The sequence below is a fragment of the Panthera leo genome, chromosome B1 (genome assembly GCF_018350215.1).
Source record: "Panthera leo isolate Ple1 chromosome B1, P.leo_Ple1_pat1.1, whole genome shotgun sequence".
Lineage (NCBI taxonomy): Eukaryota > Metazoa > Chordata > Mammalia > Carnivora > Felidae > Panthera > Panthera leo.
Genome location: NC_056682.1, coordinates 118,183,380 through 118,198,252, shown reverse-complemented (window position 1 = coordinate 118,198,252; position 14,873 = coordinate 118,183,380). Strand labels below are relative to the sequence as shown.

Below are 14,873 nucleotides of genomic sequence, written 5' to 3'. Positions count from 1 at the left end.
TGTGGGGTCACATTCTTTTCCCACACTTTAAAATTAAATTTTATTTTATTTTTAAAAAATTTTAACGTTTATTTATTATTGAGAGACAGAGAAAGACAGAGCATGAGCACGGGAAGGGCAGAGAGGTGGGGGAGACACAGAGCCTGAAGCAGGCTTCAGGCTCTGAGCTGTCAGCACAGAGCCTGACGCAGGGCTGGAACTCACAAACTGAGAGATCATGACGTGAGCAGAAATCGGAGGCTTAACCGACTGAGCCACCCAGGTGCCCCTAAAATAGAATTTTCTTAACTCTGTGTAAACAGGGCCTGACTGGAGGAAAATGTGAAAGAATCAGATATTGGGAGAACACTTGCTACGTGTCTAAAACTAAGTTCTAATAACGCCCCCTTCCATTTTTTTATTTCCTCTGCAAAATCTGCCCTGTTTTTGTCTGTGCACACTGAACCTGTGGTGCCTTTGTGGTCTGTCTGAAAGTACATTTCCTTTCTACTATTTTTTCTCTTCCATATTCCCAGATGCTTCTTGCTCCTTTTCTGCATCCACAGCTCTGATCTTATTTATATTTTATAGAAATAGATACGACAGTTCCATGAGTGGCACATTCCAATTCATTTCATTATTGTATGTCTATTACATCCTTTACCCTGGGGGTCAAAAGAAAGGACAATGCTCACTTTGGAAATACATATACTAAAATTGGAATGGTACAGGGAAGATTAGCATATCCTCTGAGCATGTGCACACGTAAGTTTGTGACACATTCCATATTTTTCAAACAAGTGTATGAAAAGGTCTTCGACATCATTCTTCAAAGAATTGCAAAGTATGCGACGCCTGTGTGGCTCAGTTAAGTGTCCGACTTCAGCTCAGGTCATGATCTCATGGTTTGTGGGTTCGAGCCCCACATCTGGTTCTGTGCCAACAGCTCAGAGCCTGGAGCCTGCTTTGGATTCTGTGTCTCCCTCTCTTCTCTGCCCCTCCCCCACTCATGCTCTGTCTCTGTCTCTCAAAAATAAATAAACATTGTAAAAAATTAAAAAAAAGAATTGCAAATTAAAGCAACAATAAGATTGTTCCCACTACACGTACATTAAAATGACTAAAATCCAAAACATTGATGACATTAAATGCTGGCATGGATGTGGAGCAACAGAGAAAATACAACATTCATGCTGGTGGGAATGCAAAATGGTACAACTACTTTGGAAGACTGTTTAGCAGTTTTGAACAAAACTAAAGATATCCCTATCATATGACCCAGCAGTTGTGCTCCTTGGTGTTTACCCAAATGACTAGAAAACTTATGCCCACACAAAAATTTGCACGTGAATGTTTATAATAGCTTTATTTATAATTGCCAGAACTTGGAAGCAACCAAGATGTCCTTCAGTAAGTGAAGGATAAATAAACTGTGGCCCATCCAGACAATGAAATATTATTCAGTACTAAAAAAAAGCTGTGAAACCTTGAAAAAACATGGGAAAACCTTAAAGACGTATTACAAAGTGAAGGAAGATAATCTGAAAGGCTGCAAACTGCATGATACTAACTATATGACATTCTGGAAAAGGCAAAACTATGGAGATGGTGAAAAAGATCAGTGGTTGCCAGAGTATAGGGGGAGGAAGGGATAAATATGTGGAACACGGAAGACATTTAGGGCAATGAAACTATTGTCTATGATACTATAATGTTTGATACATGTCATTATACATTAATCAAAGCCCATAAGACATATAACACCAAGAGTGAAGTTTAAGGTAAACTATGGACTTTGAGTGATAATGATGTGTTACTATTGGTTTATTGATTGTAAGCAAATGTAACTCTCTGGTGGGGGATGCTGACAATGGGGTAGGCTGTGAGTGTGTGGGGGAAGGAGGTATATAGAAATACTGTACTTTCCACTCAGTGTGTCTGTTAAGATAAAACTGCTCTGAAAATAAAGTCTTTTTTTTTTTTTTAAGAAAGTATAAAGAAAGTACTTTTCTTAATTGGACTTCTTGAACCAGACACAATTTAGCGATGGTAACTTTAAATAATTGCTTTGTGAAAAGAATCCCCCAATTTCTCTAAATCAACAGAAGTCTGTGATCAAAATAGATGAACTATATTTTTAAAGAAATAATATATGTATTTATTATAACCAGACAGATGGCATGGACTGAATAGACATGCTATTGTCAAATTAACCTGTATATAATATAAAACATTTTTTATGGGGTGCCTGGGTGGCTCAGTCGGTCCAACTCTTGATTTCGGTTCAGGTCATGATTTCATGGTTTTTGAGTTTGAGCCCTGTGTCAGGGTTCATGCTAACATGCAGAGCCTGCTTGGGATTCTGTCTCTCCCTCTCTCTCTACCCCTTTCCCACTCATACTCTCCCTCTTTCAAAATAACTAAACTGAAAAAAACCCATAATTTTTAATAGTGTCACATGTAAACTATGCTTTAAAAATGTCACAACCTACACTTAGAATGAGAAAAATCATTGTAAGTGAGTCATATTAAAAGATTATACATGATATCTACACTACAAAGGTCATTGGGAAATTTTAGCCAGGTTGACAATAATCTAGAGTAAAAATTTGGTGATCCATGGACAAAATTCAGCCTATTTCTTTATATTTTTAGTCCCTAAGTAATTTGTTCAGTGGATTTGAAATTCTTGACACGGAGCACATATATTTTCTAGCTCATCACTTACCGTTTCACTCCCTATTTACCTCCTTCTAGGCTGCTTCACACATTAACAAATCACCTGGGTTTTGAAAACAAGCATTGCCACCATTTCCTCATCTAATCTATTTTGTGATAATGTTCAGAAATATTGAAAAGTCAGTATGTTCTAAATCTTTGGAAATAAAATTCAACTGAAAATAGAAGCAATTAAAATTTTTATGTGTGACTTCAGCAAAACCAATGGAGTGGGAAACTCCAAAATCCTGTCCCTCCATAAAAGTAGTGAAGAGTATGGTGACAGATGGTGACCACACTAATTGTAGTGAGAGTTGAATATCAAATCACTATACTGTGCACCTGAAACGAATATAACATTGTGTTCCATGAAAGGGAGGCATACGTAAAATAACCTACAAAGACCAAAAAAAGCCATAAGACCAAAGAGGAAGGCTGACATGTTCAGCCTGACAAGAAATGATTTGTTAAGGGGACTTATGAAAAGAAGTATGTCTGACAGGCCACAAGACAAGTAGACCTTTGCAACCCCACTTCCCATAGAACATTCTTTTATTGCCCTAGGGGCCTAGGAGTACTTGCTGGGGGACCACTTGAGAAGAAATGTTTGAGAATCATAATCGTATCTCCATAGCAGATCAAGGACGTTATGCCCCAATGGTGTGGTTAAACAAAAAGAAATAATATTGGGGGGCAGCTGTGCTCAAGAAGTTAACCAACTACTTTTAAAAAAGGAGTGAACGATCTGGCGAACTCTGTAAGAATCAACTTATCAGTCATAAAAATGATGTACTGATACGTCCTTCAAAGATCTTCCAAACAGGTCAAGAGAAAAATCACACTTCTTTGAGAATATGATCTGTTGTGCCCCCTTTGTCACTAGAGACCTATCCTGGGAAACTTGAGGTGTTGTATTCAAGATCATGGCAGGGCTAGGACATACAGTGTTGGGTCAGCACAAGTTAATGCACCACAAAGCTCCTTTACTGAGATTCAGGTCTTTTTCTCTTGATTAGTATTCCCCTGACAGTGTGAACTTCTATTAGTTTCCACAAAAACCCTACACATTGTGAAGTTACATTTATTTTAAATGTCCAAAATAGGCAATTCACAGAAACAGAAAGCAGATGAGTGGTTGCCAGGGTATAGGGGGAAGGGACGATGGTAACGACTGCTTACTGGTACAAGGTTTCTGTTTACAGTCATGAAAGTGTTCTGGAATTAGATACTGGTGATGCTTGCATAACACTGTGAATGTCCTAAAGGCCACTGGATTGTACACTCGAAGGTGATTAAAAAGACCATTTTTGTTACGTAAATTTCATCTCAATAAAGAATGTGCTTTTTCTAATCTTGCCAAATATAACTGCTACACTCTTTTCTCCAGCAATTATATATCATTTGTTCTTCTGTGCTTAGCTTAAACTACATTTCAGTGTAGACTGTTCCCTATTCATTTATTTCATTATCTAGACAAATATTTATAAAATACCTAATATTTCACAGGTATTGTTCTTTTCATTGGGTCTACAGCAGTGACATAACAGATTGAGTCTTCTCCTTATGGAGCTTGACTCCTGATAGAAGAGAGTCAAAAAAAGTCATCAAAAATTAAATAAAGTGCTCAAGTTACATTTTATTCTCTCTTCTTCATACAAAAGAATTTTTCTTATTCTTTCTCTCTCCTTTGTACACCCACCAATGCATGAACATAAACTCACAGATACACACACACACACGCACACACACACACACACACACACACAAGCATACATGTAGGTACTCATAGACTTTGAGACAGATATCACATATTCTCATTGATGGGCCTCAGAAAAATAATGATATCTAAGGACACAATCTCTGCTACTTTATGCCATGGATAATTTCCTTCTCAGTGACTTATTTTCCATTGAGATTCTTTGCAGTGTGCTGCTTCTTGGAAAAAACAAACATTTGTGAATGAATGAGAGACAGAACAGGAGCATATGAATTGTGAAGGACACTGGGTAGGCTATTTTCTGTGATTTGTTTCAACTTTGAAAGTGTAAACCATAATTTGTAAAGTCACAAGAATATTCTTTCTATGAAATTTTAATATTATAATTCCCTCCAATTTATGCCTTGTTCTTAAAGGGATAAGCTTTAAGCTCTTTGTCACTTGTGGAAATATGAACCCGAACTTCTATACTAACAAAATCAATAAATATTTAATTCCTCAGCAGTGCAAAGTGTTATAATGCTAAGTTCAATAATTTATCTTGTTCTTTACTTTTTGGGTTTTGTGAAATTAATTAATTCTTTGGAGGCCAGAGATAGATTACATAATGAGACATGTTAGAAATATTGAGAAATTACTGCAAAAAATCTCACAATTGTTGCCGACTTACAGGAAAAAGTTATCCCCAACTTTGCCGATACTGTGTTCTTCTGCAGCACACTGGTAGGGTGTGAACCCCCAGCCAGGAGAGGGCTGTTGGCAGCAGTAAGGAAAACTGGTGATGTAAGGTGTCAAGAAACTTGTTTCCTTCCCCACCTTCCTCTCCAATAAGACATGATACCCGCAAGATAAGAAGTGTCTGCCATGTCTAATTTAGAGTCACCTAGCTTGGTTGAGCAGAATGACTATGATGCTCCCCCTGCTCCTCTATCAGAGGAGAACCAGTCTTATGTACCAAACTCACTCTTCTTAAGGGTTAGGACCAAGGGTGTTCAATCACTTACCACTTTTTAAGCAAAGATAAATAGACTCATAAACAAACCAGAAAACAATGCGTAAATAAGAACTAACAAGCCCTCTTTTAAAATTTTTTTTAATGTTTATTTATTTTTGAGACAGAGACAGAGCATGAGTGGGGGAGGGGCAGAGAGAGAGGGAGACACAGAATCCGAAGCAGGCTCCAGGCTCTAAGCTGTCAGCACAGAGCCCAACGTGAGGCTCGAACCCACGAACCATGAGATCATGACCTGAGCCAAAATCAGACGCTTAACCGACTGAGCCACCCAGGCGCCCCTAATGAGCCCTCTTAAGTCCAAATTTATTTCTGTCTCTTCCCCAAGTCTCCCTTTGATCTCCATTCCCATGCTCATCCTACTGATATTTTAAAATTATTTTTAGAATATAATGTTAATGTCCATAAATCCTATCATTCCTGGTAAAAGACATGTTACAATCTGTTGACTGTTTTCTTTTTACCCCTCCCACAAAAAATGAGAAATTGGTATCATATGAATAAATAGATGCCAGCATATTTTTTAAATGTTAGAATTACTGATTTTACAAATCAGTTAGGTGAAAACATTACTTAGAAAATAAGATGGATAGAGTGATACTTGTCTTCATGCAATTCTCAGTTGATTGTCTCCTTTTCCACTAGAAGGTTCATTCTTCCTAATCCACCGCAGTGATTGCTTACTGCAGTTCAGAGTTGAGAAAATCAATTTTTCTAACAAGAGGGGCACTGAATGATTTAAAAATACAGTCAACCAATGTAACATTTTTCCTTTTACTTACCTGAAAAAGCAGCTGAAGAATCATTTGTTTGTTCTTCAAAGCACCAAATAAGTCAACATGTTCTATGGGGGAACAGAAGTAAATTTTGTGATTGAAACATCCGAACATTTTCTCATCCAGTAAAAGGAGCTGAGGACTGGTCGTTGTATTTGCTTTCTAGAGCTGTCTTAACAAACTACGACAAACTGGGTGATGTAAAACATCGGAAGTTTATTCTGTGACCGTTCTGGAGGCTTGAGTTTGAAATCAAGGTGCCATCAAGCTGTTACTCCCTCTGAAGGCTCTAGGGAAGAATTTTTCCTTACTTTTTCCAAGCTTCTGGTCGTATCTGGCAATGCTTGGTGTTCCTTGGCTTGTAGCTACACCACTTTACTCTCTACCTCTGTCTTTACATGGTCTTCTTCCCGTGTGACTCTGTGTATTCATCTCCTCTTCTTACAAGGTCACCAGTCATTGGAGTCAGGGTCCACACTAATTCAGTATGACCTGAGCTTAACTTATTACATTGGCAAAGACCATATTTTATTTTATTTTATTTTATTTTATTTTATTTTATTTTATATTTTAATATATGAAATTTATTGTCAGATTGGTTTCCATACAACACCCAGTGCTCATCCCAAAAGGTGCCCTCCTCAATACCTATCACCCACCCTCCCCTCTTTCCCACCCCCATCAGCCCTCAGTTTGTTCTCAGTTTTTAAGAGTCTCTTATGCTTTGGCTCTCTCCCACACTAACCTCTTTTTTTTTTCTTCCCCTCCCCCATGGGATCCTGTTAAGTTTCTCAGGATCCACATAAGAGTGAACACATATGGTATCTGTCTTTCTCTGTATGGCTTATTTCACTTAGCATAACACTCTCCAGTTCCATCCACGTTGCTACAAAGGGCCATATTTCGTTCTTATTGCCGTGTAGTACTCCATTGTGTATATAAACCACAATTCCTTTATCCATTCATCAGTTGATGGACATTTAGGCTCTTTCCATAATTTGGCTATTGTTGAGAGTGCTGCTATAAACATTGGGGTACAAGTGCCCCTATGCATCAGTACTCCTGTATCCCTTGGGTAAATTCCTAGCAGTGCTATTGCTGGGTCATAGGGTAGGTCTATTTTTAATTTTCTGAGGAAACTCCACACTGTTTTCCAGAGCGGCTGCACCAGTTTGCATTCCCAACAACAGTGCAAGAGGGTTCCTGTTTCTCCACATCCTCTCCAGCATCTATAGTCTCCTGATTTGTTCATTTTGGCCACTCTGACTGGCATGAGGTGACATCTGAGTGTGGCTTTGATTTGTATTTCCCTGATAAGGAGCGACGTTGAGCATCTTTTCATGTGCCTGTTGGCTATCCAGATGCAAAGACCATATTTTAAAATCAGGTCACATTCTAAGGTTCTGGGTAGGCATAAATTTTGGAGGGACACTATTTAACCCACTTCAGTTCTCAAGGTAAATCCCAAAAAAGGTAAGTCTGGCTGCCAAGGAACTAAGAATAATAAGCAAATTTCTTGTCCTCCATGTGGGAATAAGTGTCCACCATTTGGGAGTAATTTTAGCATCAAAGGAAAAATAAGCTTCACCATAAACTCCATGGAAAGTGTTTACCAGTGCCTGAAAACATAACAAGATAACTTTACTCTGTTAACATTTTATAGAGGTTTTATATTAACATATATTTAATTAAATTACTAATGTGGAAAAATGCTTTAGTATCTACATAGACCCTATTCACCTATGAAAAACATAATTGGATGCCCATTAACTGCATATAGATTTCTTTTCAGTTCTTCTGTTTGTCTAACTAATTATTTTAGGCATCACCCCATTGCTAATAATTTTATGGTCATTCTAGTCTCTACAAAGGAATTCAAAGAAAATGACACAGTAAATAGTAACCTTCACTCTTTCTAGAACGAAAAATATTCAACCTGACATCATCAAAAGTAGGAAAGCAAATCCTGACTCCCCAAATCCTCTATTTTGTCCAAGTGATATGGCCTATTTACTCCAGATAATACAAAGAAATTTGATTCTTGAAATTATGTAAATCTAAAACTTCCTTTCTGCAGTCCATCAGTAAGAAAAGATTTTGTGATATCTACTGGCAGGTATGAATTTTATTCCATGTTTCTGGAAGATAATAATTTCAACAGCAACAAAAAAATACTAGTTTGCTTTATTTTTCTAAAATCAATTAAAATCAGGTTCTTAGTTCTTATCATTTGGTATGTGTTGAAAAATCCAGTTTATCTCTCCTTACTTCCTTCCCCACCCAAAATGTATGCATTGGATCTGGGATCCTCACAGAGTCCAGAAGATACTTGGGATTTCTTTTGCTTGTTGGCACCCCAGTACTTACCAACATGCATTCATTGTCCAATCAAGCACAGTCTTTTGAAACCGTTTACTGGTTCTTCTCCTTTCCCTACTTACGCCCAGCAATTGCTCAGAACCTTAATCACAGTGCCTTAAGCTGAATTCTCTCATGAGCATCTGGACAAACTTCCTGCTTAAAGTCCTGTCTCTTCCATTGCAAAAGGGTAGTCAAATCCGGAAACTCCTGTTACCTTAATAGTACACCTCCTTCCTCATTGACAATGATCCTCTTTTCTGTTCCCAAAGAACTGACCCTTCTATACCTTCTCCTTCAATTCTTGCCTTCATCTTTCCTTCTCTGAGCCACTCCATGTTGTTTTCTACATAAGGTAAATGATTCTTGCCCAAGGGAGAGGGTCTAGTAAGAAATATCCAGTCCAGTAAGTTATCTTTTAATTTTAAAAATTTTTTAATGTTTATTTATTTTTGAGAGAGAAAGAGAGAGAGAGAGAGAGAGAGAGAGAGAGAGAGAGAAAGCATGCAAGTGGGAGAGGGGCAAAGAGAGAGGGAGACACAGAAACCAAAGCAGGCTCCAGGCTCTGAGCTGTCAGCACAGAGCCTGACATGGGGCTCGAACCCACGAACTGTGAGATCATGACCTGAGCCAAAGCCCGGTGCTTAACTGAGTGAGCCACCCAGGTACCTGTCTTAATTTTTAATTAACTTCTTAAACTTCTCATAATTGTAGATTTGCATGCATCTGTAAGAAATAATACAGAGATACAGTATATCCTTACCCAATTTCTCCAAATGGCGACACCTTGCAGAAGCATAATACAGTATCACAATTATGATGTTACATTTATGTAGTCAACATACAAAACATTGTTATCACCGCGAGCATCTCTTATGTTGCCCTTTTGTAGACACATCCATCTCTCTCTTCTACCCCTATCTCCTTGTTAATCTCTGGCAACTGGTACTCTGATCCCCATTTCTATAACTTGTTATTGCAAGAATGTTATATAAATGTGATAATATGGTATATAATCTTTTGTGATTGACTGTTTTTTCCACTGAGCATAACTCCTTGGAGATTATCCAAGTTGTCTCATGTATCAACTTTTGGGGTGTTTTTGTTTTGTTTTTTTGGGGTTTTTTTTTTGGTTGTTATTGTTGCTAAGTACTATCCTGTAGTATTGAAGATCGACAATTTTTTTTTACCATTTACCTGCTGAAGATATCTGAGTTGTTTCCATGTTTTGGCTATTATGAACAAAGCTTCTATAGACATGTATGTACAGGTTTTTGTATGTATGTAAGTGTTCAATCCTTTGTGACAAATGCCTAAGAGTGCAATTTCTGGGTCATATGGTAGCTGCATATTTGGTTTTCAAGAAACGGCCCAATTGACTTCCAGAATGGTGTACCATTTTACATTCCCACCAGCAATGTATGTGTGATCCACTTTCTCCACATCCTTGCCAATATTTGATATCGTAACTTTATTTTATTTTAGCCATTTGGGTAGGTATATAGTAATTTCACATTGTGGTTTTAATTTTCATCTCTATAAAGACTAATGATGCTGAACATCTTTTCTTTTGCATGATTTTCATTTGTATATATTTTTGAAAAAATATCCATTAATGTATTTCCGCTGTTTTTTAATTGGATTTTTAAAATTTATTGTTGATGGCCAAAGAGAATTATTCTCAAGCCTAAAATCCAGTGAAATCTTCCCTGCTACATTTTACATTTACCTGGGACCTGTGACCCCTTTCTTTTTTCTGACTTCTTCCTGTTAGAATGCGAATGTCTCTCCTATGCTTATCCCATTATTGTAGTTTGAAAGTAGACAACTTATCTGATTTCACAGGTTTGCAGCTGGAGAAGAATTTTGGCTCAGGATGAATCATACCTTGAGCATCACTCATGTCTGATTTGGATGATAGTAGATGAGATTTTGGACTAAAGGTTGATGCTGGAACGGGTTAAGACATTTGGGATTTTGAGATAGAATGAATGTATTTTGCATATGAGAATGACATGAATTTGGGGACCAGAGGCTGGAGAATTATACATTTAATTGTGTCCTTCCCAGGTTCATATGCTGAAGTCATAACCCCAGTATCTCAGACTGGACCTTATTTAGAGATAGAGACTTTCCAGAGGTAATCATGTTAAAATGAGGTCATTAGGGTGAACCCTAATCTAATATGACTGTTGACCTTATAAGAAGGGGCAATTTGAACATAGAGACATGCACAGAGGAAAGATAATGTGATGTCACAGCAAGAGGATTAAGAAGAGGGCCATCTACATGCCAAAGAGAGAGCCTAGAACAGCTCCTTCCCTTATAACCATTGGAAGAAAAACCCTGCGGGACACATTGATTTCAGACTTCTGGTCTTCAGTGAGAGAAAAAAATTTCTGTTGTTTATGCCACCTAGTTCACTGTCCACCCACTAGCAAACTAATACAGTTAAGTTGTTTGTTGCTGGAGAGTCTTTGAGGAAATATTTTTAGCCTAAAAATTCGATTTGACAAAATCTAGATAGGCAGGTATTAACATGTTTAACTTTTTTAGTGGGCTTTGGTAGTTTGTATCTTTTGAGGACTTTTTCATTTTCATCCAACCTGTCAAATTTATGGTCATGATGCTTTTTTACAATTTTACTTTGTTATCATTGTTATATCTCTAGATTATGTAGGATGTCTGATGCTGGTAATTTATTTCTTTTGTCTTTTTTTCCAGATCAGGTCTTGCCAGGGGGTTATCAAATTTATTGTTTTTCTCAAAGGTCTCATTAATTTTCTCTGTTTTCTTTCTGTTTTCTATTTCATCAATTTTTCATCTGAGCTTATTATTTTCTATCTTATACTTACTCGTGCCTTCATTTGCTCTTTTTCTCTTCTAATTTCTTAAGGTGGATGATGATGAATTAATGGATTTTTTTTCTTTGGTTCTAATGTAGGTATTAGTGCTATACATGTTCCTCAAGGTAATGGTTTAGGGGTGCCTGTGTGGCTCAGTCGGTTGCGTGTCGACTTCGGCTCAGGTCACAATTTTGTGGTTATGAGTTCGAGCCCTTCATTGGGCTCTGTGCTGACCTTTCAGAGTCTGGAGCTGTGTCTCCCTCTCTCTCTGCCTCTTCCCCACTTGTATCCTGTCTCTGTCTCTCTGTCTCAAAAATAAATAAAACATAAAAAAAAGTAAAAAGAAGTAATGGTTTAGCATCGTACAGTTTTTGATATGTGGTGTTTTCGTTTTCATTCAGTTCCACATATATTCTAATTTTCATTTTGTTTCTTTCTAGAACCATGGATTATTTAGAAGTTTGGTTTTAAAAAGGTTAGAGAGGGAGGGAGCCAAAACATAAGAGACTCTTAGAAACTGAGAACAAACTGAGGGTTGATGGGGGATGGGAGGGAGGAGAGGATAGGTGTTGGGCATTGAGGAGGGCACCTGTTGGGATGAGCACTGGGTGTTGTATGCAAACCAATTTGACAAAAAAGTTCATATTAAAAAAAAAGAAGCTTGGTTTTGTTTTCACTTTTTTGGGTTTTTCTTTTGTTTAGTTTAGTTTCAAAATAATTAAAAATTTTCAAAAATCTTTTTATTATTGATTTCTAACTTAATTCCATTGTGATCAGGGAACATACTTTGTATGACAGAAATCTTTTTTCTTTTGATGAGGCTTGTTTTGGGGGCCACAATATTGTCTATTTTACTGCATATTCCATGTACACTTGAAGAGATTATAATCCACTATTGTTTACTGTTGTGTTTTATACATTTTACTTTTGTAAATTTAGTTAACAATTTTGTTTGAGTAATCTATATTTTACTTATTTTCTTTCTTCCTCCTCTTCTTCTTCTTCTTCTTCTTCTTCTTCTTCTTCTTCTTCAGTATAGATATCCAGGGTAATAGTATTTCTATTTGCGTTGTTTTTAAATTATAATACTTAAAGATTTTTCTCCACTGGTAAAAATATCTTCCGGTGTGCAGTGTTTCCATCAAAAAGCATGCTATCATTCTAAATGTGTTCTTTCCTATGTACTGTGTTATTTTCTCCCAGGTGTTTTTAAGATGATCTCTTTATCATTTGTTTTAAGCACTTTGATTATGATTTGCCTTGATGTGTTTTTATGTTTGTCTTTTTTCTGGAGTTTATTGATCTTGGATCTGTAGGTATACAGTATTGATCAAATTTGGGTAGTTTTCAGCCATTATTTATTCAAATGTAATTTTAAAGTTTATTTATTTATTTTGAGAGAGAGAGAGAGAGAGAGAGAGAGAGAGACAGAGAGAGAGGGCATCCAAGCATGTGAGTGGGGGAGGGGCAGAGAGTGAGAAAGAGAGAGAAAGAGAGAGAGAGAGAGAGAGAGAATCCCAAGCAAGCTCTGTGCCATCAGCACAGAGCCCTATGCGAAGCTTGATCTCACAATGTTTTTCCTTTTACTTTTTGGACAATTTCTGTTACCCTCCTTTCTACATCACTAATCTTTTCTTCTGCAGCCCTATATCTGCCTTGAATCATTTTTCTCTTATAGTGTATTTTATATTCCCCATATCTCTATTGAACAGGCTCAGTCTTTCTTCTGGCTCTTAAATATACAAATATTAATAAATACATATGTATATATTTTAATATATAAAAATATTCTGGCTCTAAAATAGTATGGATATTGTAACTTTAAAAATATTATTGTTGGGGCGTCTGGGTGGCTCATTCGGTTGAGCGACTGACTTCAGCTCAGGTCATGATCTCATGGTTTGTGAGTTCAAGCCCTGCTTCTGACTCTGTGCTGACAGCTCAGAGCCTAGAGTCTGCTTTGGAATCTGTGTCTCCCTCTCTCTCTGCCCCTCCCCCACTCATGCTCTGTCTCTCTCTGTCTCAGAAATAAATAAACATTAAAAAAAATTAAAATTATTGTTTATAATTTTATCATCTGTGCTATTTCCAGGCCTTTTCCTATTGGCCAATTTTCTCTGTTATGGATTTATTTTCTTACTTCTTTGAATATTTGGTTATATCTGATTGGATAATAAACCTTGTGGGGTGCTAAATTTTGTGTTCTCAGAAATATGCTTGAGTTTCTTTCTGGGATGCAATTATATTACATAAAATTCATTTGCAATTCTCGATTTTGAGAAATTTGTAAAAATAAATCCTTACTTTTTTCCTATATTTGCAACAAAGTTCCTCTCATAAGGGGATATAAGGACTGCTACTTCAGCTTGAAGAGACATGGATCCTGATATCTGGAGACACTAAGTGCATATTCTAATGCTTAAAAATAAACCTATGGGGTACTTCGGTGACTCAGTTTGTTGAGCAGCTGACTTTGGTTCAGGTCTTGATCTCATGGTTAGTGAGTTCCAGCCCCACATGGGGCTCACTGTTGTCAGCACAGAGCCCACTTAGGATCTTCTGTCCAACCCCCCCCCCCCCCCCCCCCCCGTCCCTTCCTCACTTGCGCTTTCTTTCTCAAAAACAAATAAGTCTTTAAAAGAAAATAATAAACCTATGGACCAATGGTTCACATGACCTACTTCAAGTTGTCTGAGGAATCCATGGCTGTTGAGCGAATTTTCCAGTGTGGGATTCAGGCTCCCTCTTGTGGTCTTTTGATGGTACTTCATTGCAAAGGAGGCTCTTCAGATCCCATCTAGAGATTCCTCCTACCTCCAGTCCTATTGAACTGAGGCAATTTGCAGAAAGGAAGAGAACTCGTGCTTTCAAAAAAACAAGTCAAATATTGTCTAAACACTAAAACAACATATTTGAATCTGAATCCTAAGTTCCTTGGAGGTGATGGGCATCTGTATTACTTCTGTGGTGATGGTAACACAGTGTATACATACATTCCAACTCACCAAATGTATACACTAATTATGTGCAGTTTGGGTCTACCAATTATACCTCAATAAAGCTGGAAAGTTATCCTAAGTTTTCTGATAATAAAAGTAATAAAAGTTAAAAATCATGGGATTGTGTAAGTTTCATTGCTGATGCCAAAAAATATACAAATTCACCTCAAATGAAATGTCTACAAAGTTAATGACCACAGTCTGCCTCCTTCTGAGCTGGAACTGAGTGAATTATCATTCACATTAAAACAAATCTTTGTTCTGTCTAAGTCTCAACCTCCTGATATCAATATTTAAAACAAAGTGTTATTTTTTAATTCGCCAGATATTAAGTGACATCTGCTTATTTCATTTTTTAATGAGATATAAAAAGTACATCTTAAATTTAAAAAGCAAGCAAAAAAATTACTTTACAAAGTAACTTAAAACCACAGTTGAAGTTGATGGTTTAACTCTGAATAGGAAAAG

General features: G+C 37.1%; 1 non-coding gene across 1 annotated transcript; it reads left to right on the top strand.

The window, feature by feature from the left end:
- The first annotated feature begins 666 nt into the window (after nucleotides 1-666).
- Nucleotides 667-772, top strand: LOC122218817. Its single transcript, XR_006202134.1, has one exon. It is a non-coding gene; the product is annotated as a U6 spliceosomal RNA (small nuclear RNA).
- Nucleotides 773-14,873: the final 14,101 nt, after the last annotated feature.